Here is a 22,953-nt window from a genome sequence, read left to right as displayed (position 1 = left end):
AGCATTGAGTTCCCTGCGCTACATGGTAGATTCTCATTAGTTATCTATTTTATACATAGTACTGTATATATGTCAATCCCAAGCTCCCAATCCATCACACCCTCTCCTTTCCCCCTTGGTACCCATACCTTTGTTTTCTATGTTTGTGTCTCTATTACAGACCAGGACTTTTGAATTATTGTATCTGATAATGTGTATGTGCCTACTTCAGTCATGTCAGACTGTTCGTGACCCTATGGACCATAGCCCACCAGGCTCCTCTGTCCATCGGGGCTTCTCCAGACAAGAAAACTGGAGTGGGTTGCCATGCCCTCCTCCAGGGGATCTTCCCAACCAAGGGATCAAACCCACATCTCTTAGGTCTCCTGCATTGGCAGGTGGGTTCTTTACCACTAGAGCCACCTAGGAAGCCCATTTCCGATAACAGCACATCTTAACTGTAAGCACATTTAATAACGTGACTTTGAAACTGAATCTAAAGAAAGTCTTGTAAGAAAATCTGGAATTAAACTACCTTTGAGTTAACAAACAGGCAAGCAAACAAATATCCAGGCTCACAGTGTATGCACAAGGCTACATTTAGTTGACAGAGAAAGAAAATACCATCATTGGAAAGGAGGGGAATAACAAGGACGAAAGGGAGAAGGAGCCAGCCCAGTGCTCTGCCCTGAACCGTTGCCTGCCTGGCCAGGGTTCTAAAGCCTGAGAAACACAGCATGCAAGTCAGGGGTTCCTCTCTGGAAGGAACTCTTGCTCTATTTTGATTTTTAGCAGCAGAGACACATGCATTCAACAAACAGGCTCAATGTTTGGACGGTGAGACTGGAGAAACCTCAAAAGGCTGGACGTTCTCGGTCACTGCCCTTGACCACCCTTGGCTCTGGGCTCCTCCCTGGTAACGTGAAGATAGTCACAGATGCTCCCTGATAGCTCTGTACTGTGCTGTGCTGTGCTAAGTCACTTCAGTCGTGTCTGACTCTGTGACCCCATGGACTATAACCTGCCAGGCTTCTCTGTCCATGGGATTCTCCAGGCAAGAATACTGGAGTGGGCTGCCAGCAGCTCTGAGGTGCAGTCATTCAGCGGGCAGGAAGGGGGAAGAACAGCACAGGCTGCTTCCTAATGGAATCTCAGTAGACATCAGCTTAGACAATGTGTATCTTCTAGAAAAGACAGAGGAGACTGGGTCGGCATTGCTGCTTTTCTGCTCAGTGGTGGCTGATGGAGGAAATGCAGGCATGGGAGCCAGAGACAGTGTGACTCCTATTATTTTCTGTGACTGATTTTTCTTTGTCATCTGCTTCTAATTAAAAAGAAAAAAAAAAAGTTCTCCCCATCCCCACCCCTGGCCCTTTATAAGGAGTAAAAATCAAATCTAAAAATAACAGGAGGGGGCAGGCTTAAACTGGCAGACAAGGAAACTCTGGAAAATCAGAAGTGGCGTGTGGAGGAGTTTGAGCTGGTACCGAGTGCCGGGAATTGCCTGTGTTGGAACAGATGATACGGTAAGTGAGGTCATCCCTGTGACCTCTCTAGTGAAGAGCAGCTGATTCCTTCTTTGGAAGAGGATAGAGGAATGCAGACGGAGAAGGCAATGGCACCCCACTCCAGTACTCTTGCCTGGAAAATCCCAGGGACAGAGGAGCCTGGTGGGCTACAGTCCATGGGGTCGCTAAGAGTCGCACACGACTGAGCGACTTCACTTTCACTTTTCACTTTTCACTTTCATGCATTGGAGAAGGAAATGGCAACCCACTCCAGTGTTCTTGCCTGGAGAATCCCAGGGACAGGGGAGCCTGATGGGCTGCCATCTATGGGATCGCACAGAGTTGGACACGACTGAAGTGACTTAGCAGTAGCAGCAGAGTGCAGAATTACAGATGCTCGCTTCTGAACTGAAGGAGAACTAGCCTCTCTCCTCTGTACACGAGGCAAGTCTTCGTCTGCTTTGTAGAGAAGTGGGCTGTGAATTGAATTCAGTAAGGAGCTCGGAGGCCAGCTGAGCACTGGATCGTCTCCCCCAGGGAGATGGTGTCTGGGCATGAGCTACCCAGGAGGAGGGTCCTGCCAGGGACTTCTAGTTGCATAGGGATTCCCAGCAACTATCTTTCCAGGCTCTCCATAAATGTGTTTAATACAAAATATTTGTGAAGAGCAGCAGAGGTGTGCTGAGGCGGACTGGAGGAAGGTGGTGTTTCTCCAGGTAGAAGTTACCTCCTGGAGGTGTCCGTGCAACTAAATGTATGTCTTTCCCCAGGGTGGGGAACTAGAGCTTCCTGGAGAAGGTGCAGAATGCTTATCGGGGCAATACCTGGGGCAGGTGGCTGAGAATCAGCGCCAGCTAAAGTCATTGGATTCATCAGGATGCTGTAGAAACGAACAACGCTGAAGCTTAGCAGTCTAACACTGCAACCTGTTGCATGTTCCGCTCCATCGGCAGGAGGCACTGCGGACACAGCTGCTTAGAAGCTCGTGGGAATGGAGCTGCCGCCATCTTGTATTAATTTAATTAATATGTAAAAGCCTCTTGATGAAAGTGAAAGTGGAGAGTGAAAAAGTTGGCTTAAAGCTCAACATTCAGAAAACGAAGATCATGGCATCCGGTCCCATCACTTCATGGGAAATAGATGGGGAAACAGTGGAAACAGTGTCAGACTTTATTTTTTTGGGCTCCAAAATCACCGCAGATGGTGATTGCAGCCATGAAATGAAAAGACGCTTACTCCTTAGAAGGAAAGTTATGGCCAACCTAGATAGCATATTCAAAAGCAGAGACATTATTTTGCCAACAAAGGTCCATCTACTCAAGGCTATGGTTTTTCCTGTGGTCATGTATGGATGTGAGAGTTGGACTGTGAAGAAGGCTGAGTGCCGAAGAATTGATGCTTTTGAACTGTGGTATTGGAGAAGACTCTTGAGAGTCCCTTGGACTACAAGGAGATCCAGCCAGTCCATTCTGAAGGAGATCAGCCCTGGGATTTCTTTGGAAGGAATGATGCTAAAGCTGAAACTCCAGTACTTTGGCCAGCTCATGCGAAGAGTTGACTCATTGGAAAAGACTCTGATGCTGGGAGGGATTGGGGGCAGGAAGAGAAGGGGACGACAGAGGATGAGATGGCTGGATGGCATCACTGACTCGATGGACGTGAGTCTGAGTGAACTCCGGGAGTTGGTGATGGACAGGGAGGCCTGGCATGCTGCAATTCATGGGGTCGCAAAGAGTCGGACACGACTGAGCGACTGAACTGAACTGAACTGAGCCGCACTTTTGGAGTAAGCCGTCCCTTGTCACCCTAGAGGATCTCATGGGGTTTTCTGTGCTTTCTCTCAGAAAGGCTTCAGCCCAGTGCTCAGGTATAATCACAAGGCCATGCCCCGCTGTGAGGGGTGCGCCTTGGGAAGTCATCCGTGCGCTCCAGTAAAGGAACGGTGAGGCTCCACAGGGAGGAAACACTGATCACTGGGTGTTTCGAATGGTGATGGATTAAAGGATGGTTTAGCATGATTCTTGGCACTACAGAGAGATAGAAGATGGGTAAGGATTAGAATGTGTACTTACAAATACAATACAGTATTTCAGAAGTTCTCTGACGGACGTCACACTGGTCATTTGGCAGGTGTGATAAATTGGTTGTGTTTGTGTGGTAAAGGGGCAGGAATTTGGGCTGGAATAATTCCTATGGTACTGTTTTGGTGAATACTGGAAACTCACATAGTTAATTTGAGGAGATAAGTGTTTTTTTCTTTTTTGACATATATATTACTATATGTATATTTGTTGAAATATGTTGATTTATAATATAGAGTGCTTCTTTGTGTGTATGTATGAATGCTTATTCAGAATACGAAGAGTAACAAAGACTTAGTTTTATGAAGAACATATTTTAATTATTTGGGGTTAATATTAATTATATGAGGCTTCCCTGGTGGCTCAGATGGTAAAGAATCTGCCTGCAATGCAGAGACCCGGGTTCCATCCCTGGTTTGGGAAGATGCCCTGGAGAAGGGAATGGCTGCCCACTCCAGTATTCTTGCCTGGAGAATCCCATGGACAGAAGCTACAGTCCATGGCATTGGATAGACTTGGACACGACTGAGCTGGACACTTCACTACTCACGTTGATTGTATATCCATATGACATGACATGCTGTGGACTTCTGGTTCCCTCCTTCCCCAAAAAAGAAGCAAAGGGGACTTTCCTGCTAGTTCAGTGGTTAAGACTCTGCTCTTCCAATGTAGGAGGCTCTGGTTCAATCCCTGGTTGGGCAACTAAGATCCCACATGCTGTGCAGTGCAACCAAAAAAAAAAAAAAAAAGAAGCAGCAGCAGCAAAGGAGGACTTTAAATATAAGAACAGAGATGAAAGCTTCAACTAAATAACTCTCCAAAGAAAGCAAGTGTTCTGTGTGCAGTTGAGATCGTGTGAGTGTGCACAGTGGAACAAAGTATGTGAGCTCGTCTCATTTCCAGTTGTGTATGTCTAGCTAGAAGACTTGGCCAGTATTTCAAATATTACAGTAATTTCAATGTAGCTTACGTTATCCTCGGATAAAAAATAAAGTGGTGATTGAGACATTCTACCATTTGGTTATTTGTTTGTTTGTTTGTTTTTTTGCAGGTTATAAAGCTAATATTCTATATATCACATCACACCATTCTGGTGATAATGCACTGATAACACCTGCTGAATTTAGACTCAATTTTTTCTAAAAAGTTAACCTTTTAGCAAGTATTTGCCATTTTATTTTACTGAATGAACCCATTTACTATTTATTTCTTTTACAACTTAGAAAAGTCCTCTGGAATACTCAGTTAAAGCTGATAATGAGCATGATCACTTATTTTTCATATGACTTTATATTTTAACTACAATTTGCTTTCAACACACATTTGTTGAGCAGATCCTTCATGCCAGCCTTACACACAGCTTATGTCTAAGATTAAAAAAAAAGGATCTAGAAGACTTTAAAAAATGAACTTAGAATGAAGAAGGAAAGACTTCAAGAAAAATGCAAGTATTTCAGAGCTTCAGAACAACTTTTACCACAAGGAAACCAATTCCAGTCTAAAGGAGGTTCAGTTGCCACCCTTCTTATGGCACCCAAGTGTTTCCTGACATGGTCCCACCGCTGTGACTGACGTCTGAGAGTTACGTCCTCTTTCCTCCCATTGTTGGCCATACTGAGCATCTTTGCTCTGCCCTTGAGTAGAGACTGGTCTGAGATGACTCTCAGCCCAGCTTTCTAAGAAGAAAGACTGTCAAGGAGTTGATGGTCTGGAAAGGAGGGGCCACCAACGTTGGTATATATTAAGGTTAGTATTAAAAAATAAAATATAAAAAAACAGAAAAGTTCTCGACCCTTCTCACATCATGGCAAAACCCATGGTGTTTGAGCCACACAATGGCAGGGGGCAGGTGGGGGGTGCTGTGAAATGTGGCCGTACTGAACAATGCTCTGGAGGAGACACTACCCTGAAGTCTCACAGGGAAAAATGATAATTAGGAATTTAGGATGTTTCCAGGGGGAGGGGTATAGAAACCCTGTTCAGTTATAGTCTCAACTGTATAAATAAGAAAATAGGTTCAAAGTGTTCTAAGAGCTGGTGGACAGGCTCTGAAGGCTGTGCTGTGATGGGGGTCAGGATGGTGGAATCTTTGTTTCAGCTCTGCCTCTAACTAGCTGTGTAACTTTGGTTATAAACTGTTTTGCATCATCTGTGAAATTATCAGGTTGATGATTTTACAGGATCCTAGTGCTGAAACTGCACGATATTAGCTAAATGTTCTCCATAGGGCTGTATATAAATGTGAATTTTTAAACGGGGACAATAGACTTGACATGTCAAGTGGCCTTGGCATGTTCCTTGTTGATTTTCATAAAGGTTCAATCAAGAGGTTTCCCACTGCCAAGAATACTCACCAGAGAAGGGACAGTGTCATCAGCTTTCCTAACGGTGTTGGAAAAACTGGACAGTCACTTGGAGAAGAATGAAATTGGACCCCAGATTACACCACTCACAAAAATTAACTCCAAAATGGACTAAGGATTTAGATGTAAGAACTGAAATTGTAAAACTCCTAGAAGAAAATGTAAAGGAAAAGCTCCCTGACATCAGTCTTGGCAAGGAGGTTTTTGGATATGATTCCCAAAAACACAAGCAACAAAAGCACAAATCAACAAATGGGACTACATCAAACTAAAAAGCTTCTGCACAGGGAAAGAAACCATCTAATAGCTGAAAAGGCAACCTATGGAATGGGAGAAAAGGACTGATGCTGAAACTGAAGCTCTAATACTCTGGCCACTTGATGCGAAGAACTGACTCATTGGAAAAGACCCTGATGGTGGGAAAGATTGAAGGCAGGAGGAGAAGGGGACCACAGAGGATGAGATGGCTTAATGGCATCACCGACTTGATGGACATGAGTTTGAGCAAGCTCAGGGTGTTGGTGAATGACAGGGAAGCCAGGCATGCTGCAGTCCATGGGGTCACAAAGAGTCAGACACAACTGAGCAACTGAATTGAGCTGATATATCTGACAAGGGCTTAATATCCAAAATATATAAGAAACTCATACAACTGAATAGCAAAACAAACAGAACCCAACAACACACAAACAATCCGATGGGCAAAGACTTGAACAGACATTTTAAATATATTTAAAGGGTTCAGGATGGGGAACACATGTATACCTGTGGCAGATTCATTTTGATATTTGGCAAAACTAATACAATTATGTAAAGTTTTAAAAAATAAAATAAAATTTAAAAAAATAAATAAATATATTTTTCTAAATAAGACATACAAATGGCTAACAAGTACATTAAAATGTGCTCAATATCACTAATCATTGGGGAAATGCAAATCAAAAACACACTATCACCTCACACCTGTCATGATGGCTATCATCAAAAGTCTACAAATAACGAATCTTGGCAACAATGTGGAGAAAAGAACCCTGAGAGACTGTTGGCTGGAATGTAAACTGGTGCAGCCACTATGAAAACCAGTAGGGAGTTTCCTCAAAAAATTAAAAATTGAATTACCCTATGATCCAGCAGTTTTACTTCTGGGTATTTATCTGAAGGAGATGAAATCACTATCTTGAAGAGATATCTGCACTCCTGTGTTCTTTGCAGCACTTTCTACAATACCCAAGACATGAAGACAAGAAAAGTTTCCACTGACAGATGAAAGGATAAACAAAATGTGATATATATATGTATATATACATGCTGCTGCTGCTGCTAAGTCGCTTCAGTCGTGTCCGACTCTGTGCGACCCCATAGATGCAGCCCACCAGGCTTCCCCGTCCCTGGGATTCTCCAGGCAAGAACACTGGAGTGGGTTGCCATTTCCTTCTCCAATGCATGAAAGTGAAAAGTGAAAGGGAAGTCGCTCAGTTGTGTCCAACTCTTAGCGACCCCATGGACCACAGCCCACCAGGCTCCTCCATCAAGGGGATTTTCCAGGCAAGACTACTGAAGTGGGGTGCCATTGCCTTCTCCGATATATATACATATACCACATTAAAAAAACAAAACAAAAACTAATTACGGTTACTGTTTAATTTCTTGTAAAGAATTCAGGAAGCAACTGGGATCTTGAAGAATCTAAGTGACAATCATTAGACTACTATCTAAAAAGAGGCATCATTAATAGAGATTCTATGTTAATGAAAGTGATAAGAGGGTCTGACAATGAGGCTGTCATTGTGGATGGCAGCTAAAACATTCTGGTTTATAAAGAGATGTTCTCAGCAAGAACAACCTTCACAGATCTACTTGAAATGAACCAACTATTGTGGTGGAGTGTGTTATGTGCACACAATTCCTTCTTCCCTTCCTGTTTGCCATGTGGACTTCCCCATAGACCAGAGTCTGCTGACTCTGGAGTGGGCCATCTGCTGAGATGTGGACTCTAACTCCTTGAAGGCTGACTGTGTCTGTCCGATACACCTTCCTCATGTCTGTCAATGAGCAAACTCTCAGAATGTACGTATACATATAAACTGAAAGTGATTGTCACTCAGTCGTGTCCCACTCTTTACTACCCCATGGACTGTAGCCCTCCAGGCTCCTCGGTCCATAGGATTTCCCAGGCAAGAATACTGGAGTGTGTTGCCATTTCCTTCTCCAGGGGATCTTCCTGACCCTGGGATAGAACCCGAGACTTCAGTGTCTCCTCCTTTGGTAGGGGGATTCTATACCAATGCAGAAGCCCCACGCTAATACTATACTGTACATTTGAAAGTTGCTGTGAGAGTAGTGGTTTAAGGTTCTCACCATAACAACAAAAGCAAGATGGTGATTAGATGAGGTGAAGGGTGTATTAACTACCCTTCTTGCGGTAAGCACTTCACACTATATACACCTATCAAATCATCACATTGTATTTAAGATTGAATCCAGGGCTCCTGCATTACAGGTGGATTCTTTACCGGCTGAGCCATAAGGGAAGCCCAGGAATACTGGAGTGGGTAGCCTATCCCTTCTTCAGTGGATCTTCCAGACCCAGGAATCGAACAAGTTTCTCCTACATTGCAGGCAGATTCTTTACCAACTGAGCTATGAGGGAAGCCCACCTTAAACTTACACAACATGATACATCAATTATTTCTCAATCAAGTGGGGGTAGAAAAGAGGTCTCCAGCTGCCCATCAAGCCTGGCCACATTGTCGCCTGCACAGGTCCTCTCCTGGCCCCACTGGTGGCCCTTGAGGCAGAGGAAGGCTCTTTTCAGCTGTGACTGAAAAGGTCAAATACCAAGCACCATTAACTAAAGGTTCATTCTGAGAGAATGAGGCTGGGCCCCAGGCGGTGCCAGGCAGTATGCCCTGGTGCTAACCTGGTTTCCCGATCAATCCAGCCCTCCATGTCTATCTCAATGTGCTGGATCTTCACTGTTTGTGCTCAGAGCGATGTATTAGCTCACATCATTTGGTGCCAGCCAATTGCTGACGTTTGGCGAGGACTTAGTAATCTCATAGTTTAGTTCATCCTTTTAAGTGGGGGAGTGGGAAACACCTAACTACCTTTTCCAACTAAAACTAAAAACCACTTGCTCCCTGAACGTCTGAAATGAAAGCATGCCATGTTTTCCCTTGAGCACTCACACCATGCTCTGCGACTCCAGATTCTTTAGTTTGGCTCGCTTGCTCTGCCTGCAATCATCCCTATTTCAGAGATGCCAACTTTATCTTCCAGTTATTCAGGCCAAAAGCCCTGGAGTCATCTCACATCCAACTGGCCAGGGAATCCTTCTGGCTCCACATTCACTCAATATCCAGAATCTAGCCTCTTACCACCACCACCACCACCACCACCACCCAGTTCCAAGTCCCCAGCATCTCTTGTCTGCACCCTTTCAGGAATCTCTCAACCATCCTCCCTGCTTCTGTTTCACCTTCACACAGCAGCCAGAGTGATCCTGTTACAAGCCAGGAAAGACCTCATCACGTCTCTGCTCAAGCCCTTTGACCTGCCATCTCACTCCTGGTAAAAGCGAAAAGTCTAACTGTGCTCTAGGAGGCCCAACAGGACTAGCTCTGTGCTGAGTCTCTAGCCAACTCTCCTCTGCTCTTGTTCATCCTCTCCAGCCATATAAGGCTCCTTGTTCCCTAAGTGAGCCAGCCACACGCCTGCCCCAGGGCCCTGGCACTGGCTGCTTATCGTGTCGGCAAGGCTGTTCCCACCATAACTGTCTAGCTTGCTCCCTCACCTTCTTTGGGGCTTGACTTAACTGTCATCTTCTCAGGGAGGTGCACCTGGCTTACGCTATCTAAAACTGCAACCACCCACTGACATTGTCTGTACCCCTTCCCACTTTACGTTTCTGTACTGACACTGTGTAGCAAACTGTATTTTTACTTATTTGCTTTATTTTCTTTCCGCATGAGAATGGAAGCTTCTTGGAGGCAGGCATTTTTGCCTGTTTTGTTTGTTGTGGTTTCCCCAGCAGCTAGGAGAGTGCCCGACACTTGGAGGTGCTCAGTTATGACTGCGTGATGCTGGGAACACTGCCCAAAGCCACTGGATAGGAGACAGGAATGATCTTCTGCCCAAGGCTGCTCCTTCAGACCAGATTTTTTCTTTCTCCTTGCAAAGAACATTTATGAAGTCATCCGTGTTCTCTTTCATCTGAACATTGACATCTCTACTTTGTATAGCATCACTGATGTAGGCTTGTGCACTGCTGGTTCTCTAGAGGTTTGTCTTGAGAAACACGATAATGAGACTGTTGACCCCAAGTGACTTTGAGGCTTGAACAGCTGCTTTGGGGCTGGAGAAGCAGTGCTTTTCACCTGCTAATGCACACACGAATCAAGCTGGGCAACTTGTTAAAAATGCAGATTCTGATTCAGTATGTTTGAATGGAGGCCAGAGTCCACCTTTCTAACAAACTTCCAGTGCTGCTGCTGAATTGGGGCAGCATCAAAAACAGCTAGTTTTTTAAATGTCCATCCATAGAGGAATGGATAAAGAAGATGTGGTACATATATGCAATGGAATATTACTCAGCCATTAAAAAGAGTGAAATAATGTCATTTGCAGCAACATGGACGGACCTAGAAATCGTCATGCTGAGTGAAGTCAGACAGAGAAGGAGAAATATCGTGCATGCTCAGTTGCTTCAGTCATGTCTGACTCTCTGAGACCCCATGAACTGTAGCCCACGAGGCTCCTCTATCCATGGGGATTCTCCAGGCAAGAATACTGGAGTGGACTGCCATGCCCTCCTCCAGGGGATCTTCCCAACCCAGGGATGGAACTTGCATCTCCTGCACTGCAGGTGAATGCTTTACCACTGAGCCTCCGGGGAAGCCCAGAAGTATCGTATGACATTCCTTTCTGTGGAATCTAAAAAGAAATGATACAAATGAACTTCTTACAAAACAGAAAGAAACTCATAGACTTAGAGAATGGATTTATGGTTGCCTGGTAGAAGGATGGGGGGAAAGGATAGTTAGGAAGTTTGGGATGGACATGTACACGGCTATATTTAAAATGGATAACCAACAAGGACCTACTGTATAGCACATGGAACTCTGCTTAATGTTATATGGCAGCCTGGATGGGAGGGGAATCTGGGGGAGAATGGATACATGTATATGTATGGCAAAGTCCCTTCGCTGTTCACCTGAAACTCCCACAACACTGTTAATTGGGCTATACCCCAATACAAAATAAAAAGCTTAACACAAAACAGCGAGGTCTAGACCATTCTCTCCATGGGCATGGGGGCTTACGTCAGAGGATGGGCCCCCACAAGTATTGTCTGTGTTGGACTTCTGGATCAGCATTTTAAAAGGCCAGTGCTCTGGGGCTGGGTCTTCTTAAAGACCCCCAGGGCTTCCTGACTTTGGAAGCTGCACTTGAACTGGGAAAGCCCACTCTTGCTTGGGTTAGAACCCAGAGGCAGCCCTTCTCCCAGCCTTGCAGGGCCTTGGGCCCCTTTCAGGAAATCCTTAGAACATGTTTCCCTATCATCACCCTCTGCCAACTCTTTCACACAAACCAAACTAGGCATTTCAGAGAAAATATAGGCTGTTAAGTGTCACCAACAGCAGCTTCCTTCCTGTCCCCCAAACTCCAAATTATTCAACCATCCCCACTTTCTCTTCCACCTCAAGGGAAGAGGCATCCATTGTCCAGGCTGGGCTTCCATCTCTGCCTTCTGGCCCTCTACCCAAGTCTCACCCCAGCACGAGGCAGTAGAGCAGACGGGGAGGCGGGGGGGGCGTGGTCCTGGCCTCAGACAGCTGGGATATTGTACAGGCTAGATGACCTCATCCAGGTTACTCAGTAGCTCTAAGCCTCACCTGACTCACCTGTAAAATGGGGATGAGGACGGTGTCTACTTGATGGAGTTGTGGAGATGAAAGGGTTAATACAGGAACCCATCTAGAACAAGGTCTGGCAGATCAGCTCTCACTTTGTGCAACCATCTCTTCCCACATGTCTCCAGTCTTAGAGGGGAAAAACAATGAGAATGACTGAATGCTGCCGCTGTTACCTTGAAACGGGTGAGATTCTTTACAACGAGAGGCTCTTGGGTCTTTTCTTGGGAGGTGTCCTCAGGGTCACCGGTAGGTGTTGGTCCATGGTGTCTGAGCCAGCCCATCCTGTCTTTTAATCCAAGTTGACCCACAGGGCCATCCTTATCCTGGGCTCTTCAGCCCTGTCCACATAGCAGTTGTTCTGAACCATCTTTTTTCTTTACAAACCTTGCTCTAGGCTTATTCCTCCGTCCCTGCATCTGCCCGACCTTCTTGCCCTTGTTTTACACTTTGGCCTCCATGCTAGCCCCGTAACCTTGTTGTTACAGTTTGGCTTTTCAAGCTTTGACCCAGGGATACCCAAACAACACTTATTCCCTGGTTTTCTGGCTCTTTGACTCCTAGTCATTCTGGGTTCCCTCGCCCACTGAGTCCTGGTCTACACTGACCTTATGCCAACGTCAAGCGGAATGGTCATCTTCTCTTGGCTCTGTCTCCTTAGGGAAGATTGGATAGGAGTTCGTGATAATAGAAATGATGTTGATATATTTGTTGAATGCTTACTATTGTCTTGAGTGGTTTAAGTGGATTGTACCATTTTAAGTGCAATCTGAAAAGTTTTATCTTCATTTTGGAGGTGAGGCTCAGTGATTTTAAACTCAAAACCACACATGCAGAGCAACAGAATATGCCACCTCTGAGTATACCAGTTTGGCATAAGGACACTCTTGAGCTGAAGGCAATCGGAATCAAAAGATACAGGAAGAGTTCCTGCCCTTCTTTTATCTGCCTTAAAGGAGGGCATAGATTTTCCTTTGTGAAGGTACCTGCCCCACCACCAGGAGGGGAAAAGCAAGATGGGGAGCTGACACCCAGATAAACTTGCAGAAATAAAACTAAACTAAAATAAAATAACTTATCTTCCATTAGTTTCCCTATATATCCTAGTCACTCCCCCATGATTAATCCTCCCTTGAAGTTCAACCCCCTTTCCCGTGTTAAAATGGTATATAAACCTTTGAGTCTGATTGCTTTTTTTGAGTTTCACTTCTTTTCTGTGGACTCCTATGCATGTCGGCATTAACAAAAGTTCTGTGCTCTTTCTCTTGTTAATCTGTCTTGTTTCAGTTTAATTCACAGGCCCCTAGTTCATGAACCTAAGAGAGTACAAGAAAAGGTTTTCCTCCTCAACATGATAAATGTAATTCAGTTCTGGGCCCTGGGAAAAACTTCTTTTTCTTCAGTAGCACCTGTCTTCTCTCTCCTTTGCCTCTGTCTTAACCCAGACCCTCACCAGCTCATTCAGCTATTAATGCAGGAGCTTCCCACAGGGTCAGTGTCCCTGTGCTCAGCCCCATCTCCCTCGATCCACACTCCACACTGCTGCCAGGAAGCTTCCTATAAGGCAGGTCCCAGCGTGCCTAACTCCTGTGTGCAGCCCTTTAGCGGCTCTTCCTGCCAACAGGAGAAAGTCCTCGTATCTGCCCCACTCTTACCAAGACTTCCTTTCTTGGAACATCCTGGGCTCCTTTGGCATGTGCTTTCTGCCCTGTCCAGCCAGATGTTTTTTCCCCTCAAACTTGGCCTTCTGCATAGATGGCCTACTGAACTTGCCTTTTCAGGCTCATTGTAGACAGCACCTCCTCTGTTCGGCGTCTCGCAGGGTGAGTTATTCACTTCCTCCCCTCTGCCCATCTGCTCTCCTCCCAGCACCCTTGCCACGTGGCCTGTTAATGATCTGTTTACACACCTGTCTCCCCTCCGCAGCCCCAACCTGTGTGCTCCCTGAGGACAGACACTGCCCTGTACTCATTCTGTGTCCCAGACGCCCAGCCCAGAGGGCAGCGGTGAGAGGCTGATGACTAGCTTTCCTCTCAATGCTAAAGTAACTGGCTCTTTCATGTGTTCCAGTTACGCTGCGTTATTTTCCGTTAGAATTATATTTTAGAACTGGAAAGCACCTTAGGGTTTCTCTACCCTGAGGCTGTCATTCTAAAAGCCAAAGAGGGCCCCTGCCTGCAGTAATGACCCCCAGCTCTCTGGTTCAGAGTCCTGCATGTCAGCGGTTATGGTGTCCCAACACTATGCAGAAAAGACACCTTTATATTGGCTCCTAGTATTGCCTGCTTATGTCTGTGTGCTGGCGGACACAGCCCTTTCCACTAATAAAAGATGTTCATAGTGTTTTCATTTAGTGTCTTGGGCACTGCTGACATAGCTGAATTAGAACAATTCTAGAGCATTTATTTTAATGTGGAAAGATTATTAATGGTACTCTAAAAACATTAATGTAGCCTAGTGTAAATGAGACAATGCCTCAGTGTTTTATTTCCAGAAAGACCTACTTGAGTAAAAGATCCTCAAGAGAATGCTGGAAATGGAAAAAAAAAAAAAAAGTCCAGCTCATGTCATTATAGAATTATTCCTTTAATTGAAGAAATGCTAAAAATGAACTATATCAATTTCTTTCTTCAGATTTAAGTATAACTTACAAATAAAAACTGTATATATTTAAGATATACAACATGATGTTTTTATACATATATACACATTGTGAAATGATTACTACAATCAAGCTAATGAACATATCCATCACCTCACATAGTTACCATCTGTGTGTGTGTGATGAGAGCATTTAAGATCTAATCTCTCAGCACATTTCAAGAACAGTATTATTAGTCATCATGCTGCACATTATATCTCCAGCACCTATGCATAATTGAAACTACGTAATTGAAACTTTGTGCAGTTTGACCCCTCATTTCTCTGCCCTAGAGAATTACTCTTTTTTTCATGTTACATCATTATTAATGATTCACTCAATTATAATTGTATTTTGGGGAAACAAGGCCTCTGATACGAAATAGTTTATAATAATTTAATCTCTGGCATCTTAAATGTCAAACCAGGGCAAAATCTTACTTGACAAAGACTGTAGTGTCACGATAGCCACAAAAATGGGGTGAGCATTTGTTATTTTGTTTGCTTAGTACTCCCCCTTCCTTCTGAGACTGTATTTCAGGAAGCTAGAGTTGCACTTTTAAAATTTGACCTCAACTCTCTGGCACTGTGTTTGCCACTAGGCAAGAAATTGGTGCCGAGTTGGGCCAATCACAGCACCTTATTCCCTGGCAACAATGATTGGCCCGAGAATGTGCATGCGTCCTCAGCTAGACCAATCAGCGTCTTTCCTTGGCTTCTACGGAAACAGAAGCACGTAGGAGAGAGAACAGAGAAGGCAGTGGCGCCCCGCTCCAGTACTTTTGCCTAGAAAATCCCATGGACGGAGGAGCCTGGTAGGCTGCAGTCCATGGGGTCGCTAGAGTCAGACACGACTGAGCGACTTCACTTTCACTTTTCACTTTCATGCATTGGAGAAGGAAATGGCAACCCACTCCAGTGTTCTTGCCTGGAGAATCCCAGGGACGGGAAGCCTGGTGGGCTGCCGTCTATGGGGTCGCACAGAGTCGGACACGACTGAAGCGACTTAGCAGCAGCAGGAGAGAGAAAGTGATTCTTTACTCTCTTGCCTAGATGCTGGGAAGATGAAACTGGGTGAATTGTAGGTGCCTCTGGTCTTAGCCAACAGGTAAGGGTGATCAGCAGGAGTGAAGGCAGGTAGCAGAGAGGTACAGAGAGGAGGAGAAGCGGGTAGAGTGTGGGAGTCTGGTTCTCTTGCTCAGGAGGCACCCCTCTTTCTGTGGTCTTTTATCAGCTAGTGGGATCTATTTCTTTCTTTTAAGTTTGTGTTTTGAAGCTTTGCAGCCAACCAACGCTTTGTTAGAACCAAACAATTCCAACATGCAGATTTTGTTTTGCTTTGTTAGATAAACAAGTTAAGCAAATATGCCTTCTTTACCCTCGAATGTAGATGACAGTCTGCAGATATGTACAAGCACACTACATTTTCCCCCCCTCTAAGTTCTCTCCTACTTCGACATTTCTTCTGTATCATTTAGGTAATAAGAAATCAGAAAAATAAAGCTTGAGAAATGTGTCTAGCCACCTGGCTAAGCTCATGCAACTGCCAAGCAGTCGAGTCTGCCAGACAGACATTAATCTGGAAATTTTCTTTTAAAACTAATCAGTTTGATTCAAACGTTTTTGTTGAAATGTGTTATAGGTCAAAGAAGAACTGGCTGTCTCAGAAAGCAGCCTGTTCATAACAGTTAACACCTCTAGGGGAAAAAAAAGTGTTTTTATCTTGAGCACAGGATCAAAAGTAATAAGAGAACACTGAATAGGTACACTAATGAAATAAAATGTTACCTTTTGTATTAAGTTCTGGAACTTTGGACGCAGGACAACTGAAATGGATTCTGCACAGCACAGTGTCAATCACAGAGTTCTTGTTAGGGGAGGAGACTTAAAGAAAAAGAAAATCTACCTGGCTTTGGTTTCTTTGAGATTTTTCTGCAGGAAAGAGTAGGGGCCTGGTGAGTGGACAAAAGATCAACAGAAAAAAAATTATTGCAAGAGTTCTTATTCTGGCACAATGTGAATGGACACCTGGGCATGGTAAGGGTAAGTGAGACCACTTTTTCTCAAATACCATCTACCAGTTTTTGAACTTATTCTTGCCCGAAGTGTTCTTTCCACATGCAAAAGGAAAAACCAGCAGAAAATGTGGAAATTTCTCTCGAGTTCTGCAGAGCTAATGGCCAAACCAGTATTTGCATTCCCTGACTCTCGCGTTTAAAACTTTATTCTGAATGCAGAAGTATTTAGAAGGTTTATGCAAATTTGAAGGTAGACGGGAATGGAGACATACACTGAAGTTAAACTGCAAAAAACTGTTTGCAGCCCTTCCCTTGCCTGGAATTCAGCAGATGCCTGATGGGCTAGCTGGCAGGAGGCTTGGGTGAAGTCACCAAGGGAACTATTTGGCTTGTGGCTCATGGTTTAAGTCTGTTTAATTGTTTTGACACGGTCAATATGTTGTTCATGGGTGGAAATAGAAGTAATGAGGATATTTAGGTTGATGCTGTTGCTGATTTTGCTGAAGGAGCCGCAGTAGGATTTTTTGATCTTTAACGTCCAGAATGGAGATTTAGACCCTCCTCCCCCCCGCCCCGCTCCCAGGAAAGAAGATGTTGAGTGATGATATCTACTCCTTAACTTCAATGAAAACTGGATTCCTCCAGGGAAAGAAATCCAATCCCCTGGAAAGTAGTCTTGGAGAGAAAGTGGCAGAGTTTGTGATAACTGATTCACTGTGAAAATTAAAAACACTCTAACTGGACATGGTGAATAGAAGCTTGTACTTTTCTTGATGAGGTTTCCTATTATATATGTGTGTCTTTTCATGGTGACACCTTACTTACTAATATTCAGTTATCTGAGACTTTGCCATGATCCCAGAAGTGAGATAAAATTGATTGAACTAGATGCCCCTGAGTCCATTAACTAAAGCCCTTGCACTTCATCTGTAGATGTGCTTGTGATTTTCTTCTAGTGTGTTCTCACTTGAGTAGAACACTAGTGCACCTCTGTCTCTCCACTTGCATGATCCAGACCTCTAATAATTATCCCAAGGCTCTTGCCTTCATCCTAGCACACCTATCCAGGCCATGTTGCACTGACCTTCTAAGTAGCTCTCAAATGGTCTTCTCCCTGTCACCCATAGGAGTTCATTTATTTTGTGCAACAGAGACCTTTGGCAGCCTGGTGAAGCCCATGGGCCTCTTTTCAGAACAAGACTTAAATTCATGAAATAAAGCGCATAGGATTACAAAGGAAGCCAATTATGTTAAAATGCAGATATCAAAATATTAAAAATGGAATTATAATAAAATACGTGCTTCTTTATTAATGGATTGTATAATAACATGATATAGTGGCAGACCTGACAGCTGTAGTAATTTTCAAGCAATATTGAGTGTAAATGATATCTTGATGTATCCGCAGCAACTGTAATGTGACCTGAACACACCTGTGACTCGTCTTGGTTACAAGGTCACAGGTGGTGCTGATATGACTGTGGATTATTATCTATTACACAGTCCTCATGGAAGGAGATAAAAGTTCAGTCAGAAGTTGGTGAAAATAAAGAAGTGCTCATTTTCCCATCTAAGTTCACAGATTCTGTGGAGCTCAGACTGAGAACTCTGGCCTTAGTCTAAGCCACCGGGTGTTCTTCCATGCTCTCCTATTAGACATACATATGCATCCAAGCCATCCTGCACTCTGTGGCTAAGGCGGTGTTTCCAAATGCAAAATTTGTTGTCACCTGGCTCTCACACACGTATACCTCAGCCGCCCCATTGCTCTTAGACTAGAGACTGAAAGGCCTGGGTCTCAGCCTCGGGGCTTCTGTGTCCTGGGCTCTCTTGGTCCTCTTAGACCATAGGGGTTTTGCACACGTGTTTCCTGCTGCTGGGAATGTTCTCCATGCTCTTCTTCACCAGTTAATGCTTCCAGATTTCAGCTCAAACACCACTTGCTCCAAGAAGCCTCCTCTGGTCTCCCTGATTAGTTCTGGGTTCCCTGCTGCACCCGAGTCTCTCATTCCTCAGAAAGGCTGTTGCATTTATTTGTGCGGTTCTCTGGCTAATCTCTGTCTGCACCCGTTGGCTCTGGGTTCCATGAGAATGGGATCTACTCTGTCTCCAGGATGGTGCCTGGCACATAGGAGAGGCTCATTCAGAACTAGCAGGATGAAGAAATGAGTGAATGAAGAGTTCCAACAAGCATTTAGTGTCTAAAATCCAGTGGTGTTGTAGGGAGTGAGATCGAGGAGGAAAGAAGAGCACAGAGGCAGATTCGTGACAGCAGAGAGAAGTAATGATTATCTCTCGTTCTCTCGGTTGAGGAAAGAGAAATCCTCAACAGCAAAGAAGTAAATAAAACAGACACCTTCTCCCCTGAGATTAAGCCTTTCAGTATAACCCAAGAAAGAGAAAGGTTTATGTACGTGGACAGGAACCTGTAATACAGTACCACTGTTTTACAGGACAGAATATTAACTTTCATTCTAAGGTCAACTCTAAATATTAAGAAATGTTAAGTTCCATTATTATATTCACATATTAAAAAGAAAGGTCACAAAAATGATAATCAAGACTTGCTTTTGAAAAGCAATAATTATTTGGAAAATAAACTAATATTGATCTATATGGTCAGATGATTACAGCATGTGTGTTTATGCATATTCATACATATTTATTTACTTCCTAGAATTGTGTTCTTTAATCTCAATATTTAGATATTTAATTTCCTATTGACATATATGTACCTATATATATATATATATATGTTCCTTCAACGAATTAACTGAGAAGTAGAATAATCAGTGGGTACCAATGGAGATTATTAATGAGGCCAATTTATGGGTAATTTTCTTACAGACTAGGTGATGGCATTGTAAGATTTCAATCCCACCTCCAGCTGGACATGGTACAAATGCAGGCCTAGGGGATTTGATAGAAGTACATGGATGGATGGTATATATCTAACCTCCTTAATTACAAGATGCCTCAGGTTGACTTCTATAACATAATTTTCAGTATAGAAGAAAACAATAGAATGGGAAAGACTAGAGAGCTCTTCAGGAAAATTGGAGATACCAAGGAAACATTTCATGCAAAGATGGGCTCGATAAAGGACAGAAATGGTATGGACCTAACAGAAGCAGAAGATATTAAGAAGAGGTGGCAAGAATACACAGAAGAACTGTACAAAAAAGATTTTTACAACCCAGATAATCACGATGGTGTGGTCACTCACACTCACCTAGAGCCAGACATCCTGGAATGTGAAGTCAAGTGGGCCTTAGGAAGCATCACTACAGACAAAGCTAGTGGAGGTGATGGAATTTCAGTTGAGCTATTTCAAATCCTGAAAGATGGTGCTGTGAAAGTGCTGCACTCAATATGCCAGCAAATTTGGAAAACTCATCAGTAGCCACAGGACTGGAAAAGGTCAGTTTTCATTCCAATCCCAAAGAAAGGCAATGCCAAAGAATGCTCAAACTACCACACAATTGCATTCATCTCACACGCTAGTAAAGTAATGCTCAAAATTCTCCAAGCCAGGCTTCACCAATACGTGAACCGTGAAATTCCAGATGTTCAAGCTGATTTTAGAAAAGGTGGAGGAACCAGAGATCAAATTGCTAACATCCGCTGGATCATGGAAAAAGCAAGAGAGTTCCAGAAAAACATCTATTTCTGCTTTGACTGTGTGGATCACAATAAACTGTGGAAAATTCTGAAGGAGATGGGAATACCAGACCATCTGACCTGCCTCTTGAGAAATCTGTATGCAGGTCAAGAAGCAACAGTTAGAACTGGACATGGAACAACAGACTGGTTCCAAATAGGAAAAGGAGTACGTCAAGGCTGTATACTGTCACCCTGCTTATTTAACTTCTATGCAGAGTACATCTTGCCTGGCAAGTCCCATGAATGGAGGAGCCTGGTGGGCTGCAGTGCATGGGGTCGCTAAGAGTCAGATATGACTGACTTCACTTTCACTTTTCACTTTCATGCATTGGAGAAGGAAATGGCAACCCACTCCAGTGTTCTTGCCTGGAGAATCCCAGGGATGGGGGAGCCTGGTAGGCTGCCATCTATGGGGTCGCACAGAGTCGGACACGACTGAAGCGACTTAGCAGCAGCAGCAGCAGAGTACCTCATGAGAAATGCTGGGCTGGAAGAAGCACAACTGGAATCAAGATTGCCAGGAGAAATATCAATAACCTCAGATATGCAGATGATACCACCCTTATGGCAGAAAGTGAAAAGGAACTAAAGAGCCTCTTGATGAAAGTGGAAGAGGAGAGTGAAAAAGTTGGCTTAAAGCTCAACATTCAGAAAACGAAGATCATGGCATCCTTTATGGCAAATAGATGGGGAAACAGTGGAAACAGTGGCTGACTTTATTTTTCTGGGCTCCAAAATCACTGCAGATGGTGATTGCAGCCATGAAATGAAAAGACGCCTACTTCTTGAAAGGAAAGTTATGACCAACCTAGATAGCATATTAAAAAACAGAGACAATACTTTGTCAACAAAAGTCTGTCTAGTCAAGGCTATGGTTTTTCCAGTGGTCATGTATGGATGTGAGAGTTGGACTGTGAAGAAAGCTGAGCACTGAAGAATTGATGCCTTTGAACTGTGGTATTGGAGAAGACTCTTGAGAGTCCCTTGGACTGCAAGGAGATCCAACCAATCCATCCTAAAGGAGATCAGTCCTGGGTGTTCATTAGAAGGACTGATGTTGAAGCTGAAACTCCAATACTTTAGCCATCTGATGCAGAGAGCTGACTCATTTGCAAAGACCCTGATGCTGGGAAAGATTGAGGGCAGGAGGACAAAGGGACGACAGAGGAACAGATAGTTGGATGGCATCACTGACTCAGTGGACATGAGTTTGGGTAAACTCTGGCAGTTGATGATGGACTGGGAGGCCTGGCATACTGCGGTTCATAGGGTCGCAAAGAGTCAGAGACGACTGAGTGACTGGACTGAACTGAATTGAACCGGGGTCAGGGCTTGGTAGCAGGTACTGAGATGTGTGGAAATCCCATAACAGCATTGGGTCTGTTTTCTTATATGATTGGATGCATTCTTACTGAGCTTGGATTGCTGTATGGGGTCTCCTTTACAGGAAAAAGGTGTGAATAGTAGTCCTTGGCTGGCAAAAGGCAGGGCATTTTTAATCTGATGGCCCACAGTAGAAGATGAATCATCTGGTACTTAGCCTGCACACCCTCTGCATGTGAGGCAAAGCTTGGAGCAGCAACTCTGGAGGGGTTGTTTTCTCCAAGATGTTCCAGGAAGGACAGGAACCACTCTGCATCTCTCAAACACTGTTCAAGATTTGGATGCAAACAAAAAGTTAACTGATAGGCTCGTCTGTTGCTCATCTCTTACTTAAAGTAAAACTACATAGAACCCTCCTTCCTTGAGGAGGAGGCGAGTGCAAGCCGGGAAAGTGATTGACTGTGTGGACTGGAGCCGAGGGCCTGGGCTCCAGCCATTAGTGATTGCTTGGGCCTATCTTCATTCCATTTTTTTTTGTGCTGAGTTTGGACTCAGCAGCCTGAAACAATGCCAGTGAAGCTGTCACACGTTGTTGTGTCAAAGGGACTCAAGCATCTTTGGGCTGGGACCCCTGAAATGATGGAGTGCTATGTTCTTCCTTCTCAATGCTCATTTAATGCCTATTCAGGGAGCACTTTATTTACACATCATTTACATGCAATTTTGGGTGAAAATTCAGTATGCTCTTGCATGGGAGCCATATTTTTATTTAAATAAGATGAGCCGTTTATACTCTCCGTGCAGGGCCTGTGTGTATATTTCTAAACTATTTGCAGTGAGAATTTACCATAGAATTACATTACAATTTTTAACAAAAATAATGCTCAGGTTTCAAAGGAAGAAAAATAGGTTGAAACAAGAAAAGATTTATATAATTCTTAAGAATAATTCAGAAGAATTACAGTCTTATGTAAGTAAGCTTTAGCCTAGAGGTTAATTACCTTATCTATGTCTTAGGTTGATAGATAGTAGAAATACAAATGCCAATATAATACAAACCTTGGAGAAGTCAAATCATTATGTATTATATTTACTGGACAATTTCAGAGATTATTTATATTGTTTCTGATTCCTGGTTCATAGAGTTAAAAAGCATGGAATGAGGCTTTATGCATATACAAGAATAATCCAAATATAAAATTAAATATCATAGAAAAGAATAGTAATGGTTCATGGAGATCCCATCATACCCAGATATTGAAACAGAAGAACATTCTTTTTCAAGTCAGAGTTTTATTATCTTGAAGCAATGACTGGCAAACCAATGAGGTGTCTTAGTAGTTAAACAAATAGAGACCCGTATTTCACTTACTTATGATGCTTATAAGTGACCAGGGCGAGAATTTTAAAGCCATTATCACAAGGATAGTATCAATCACTCCTAGTCCATTTCTGTTTTTTAATGG

The sequence above is a fragment of the Bos mutus genome, chromosome 2 (genome assembly GCF_027580195.1).
Source record: "Bos mutus isolate GX-2022 chromosome 2, NWIPB_WYAK_1.1, whole genome shotgun sequence".
In the NCBI taxonomy this organism is placed as follows: domain Eukaryota; kingdom Metazoa; phylum Chordata; class Mammalia; order Artiodactyla; family Bovidae; genus Bos; species Bos mutus.
This window is presented reverse-complemented; position numbering follows the sequence as displayed.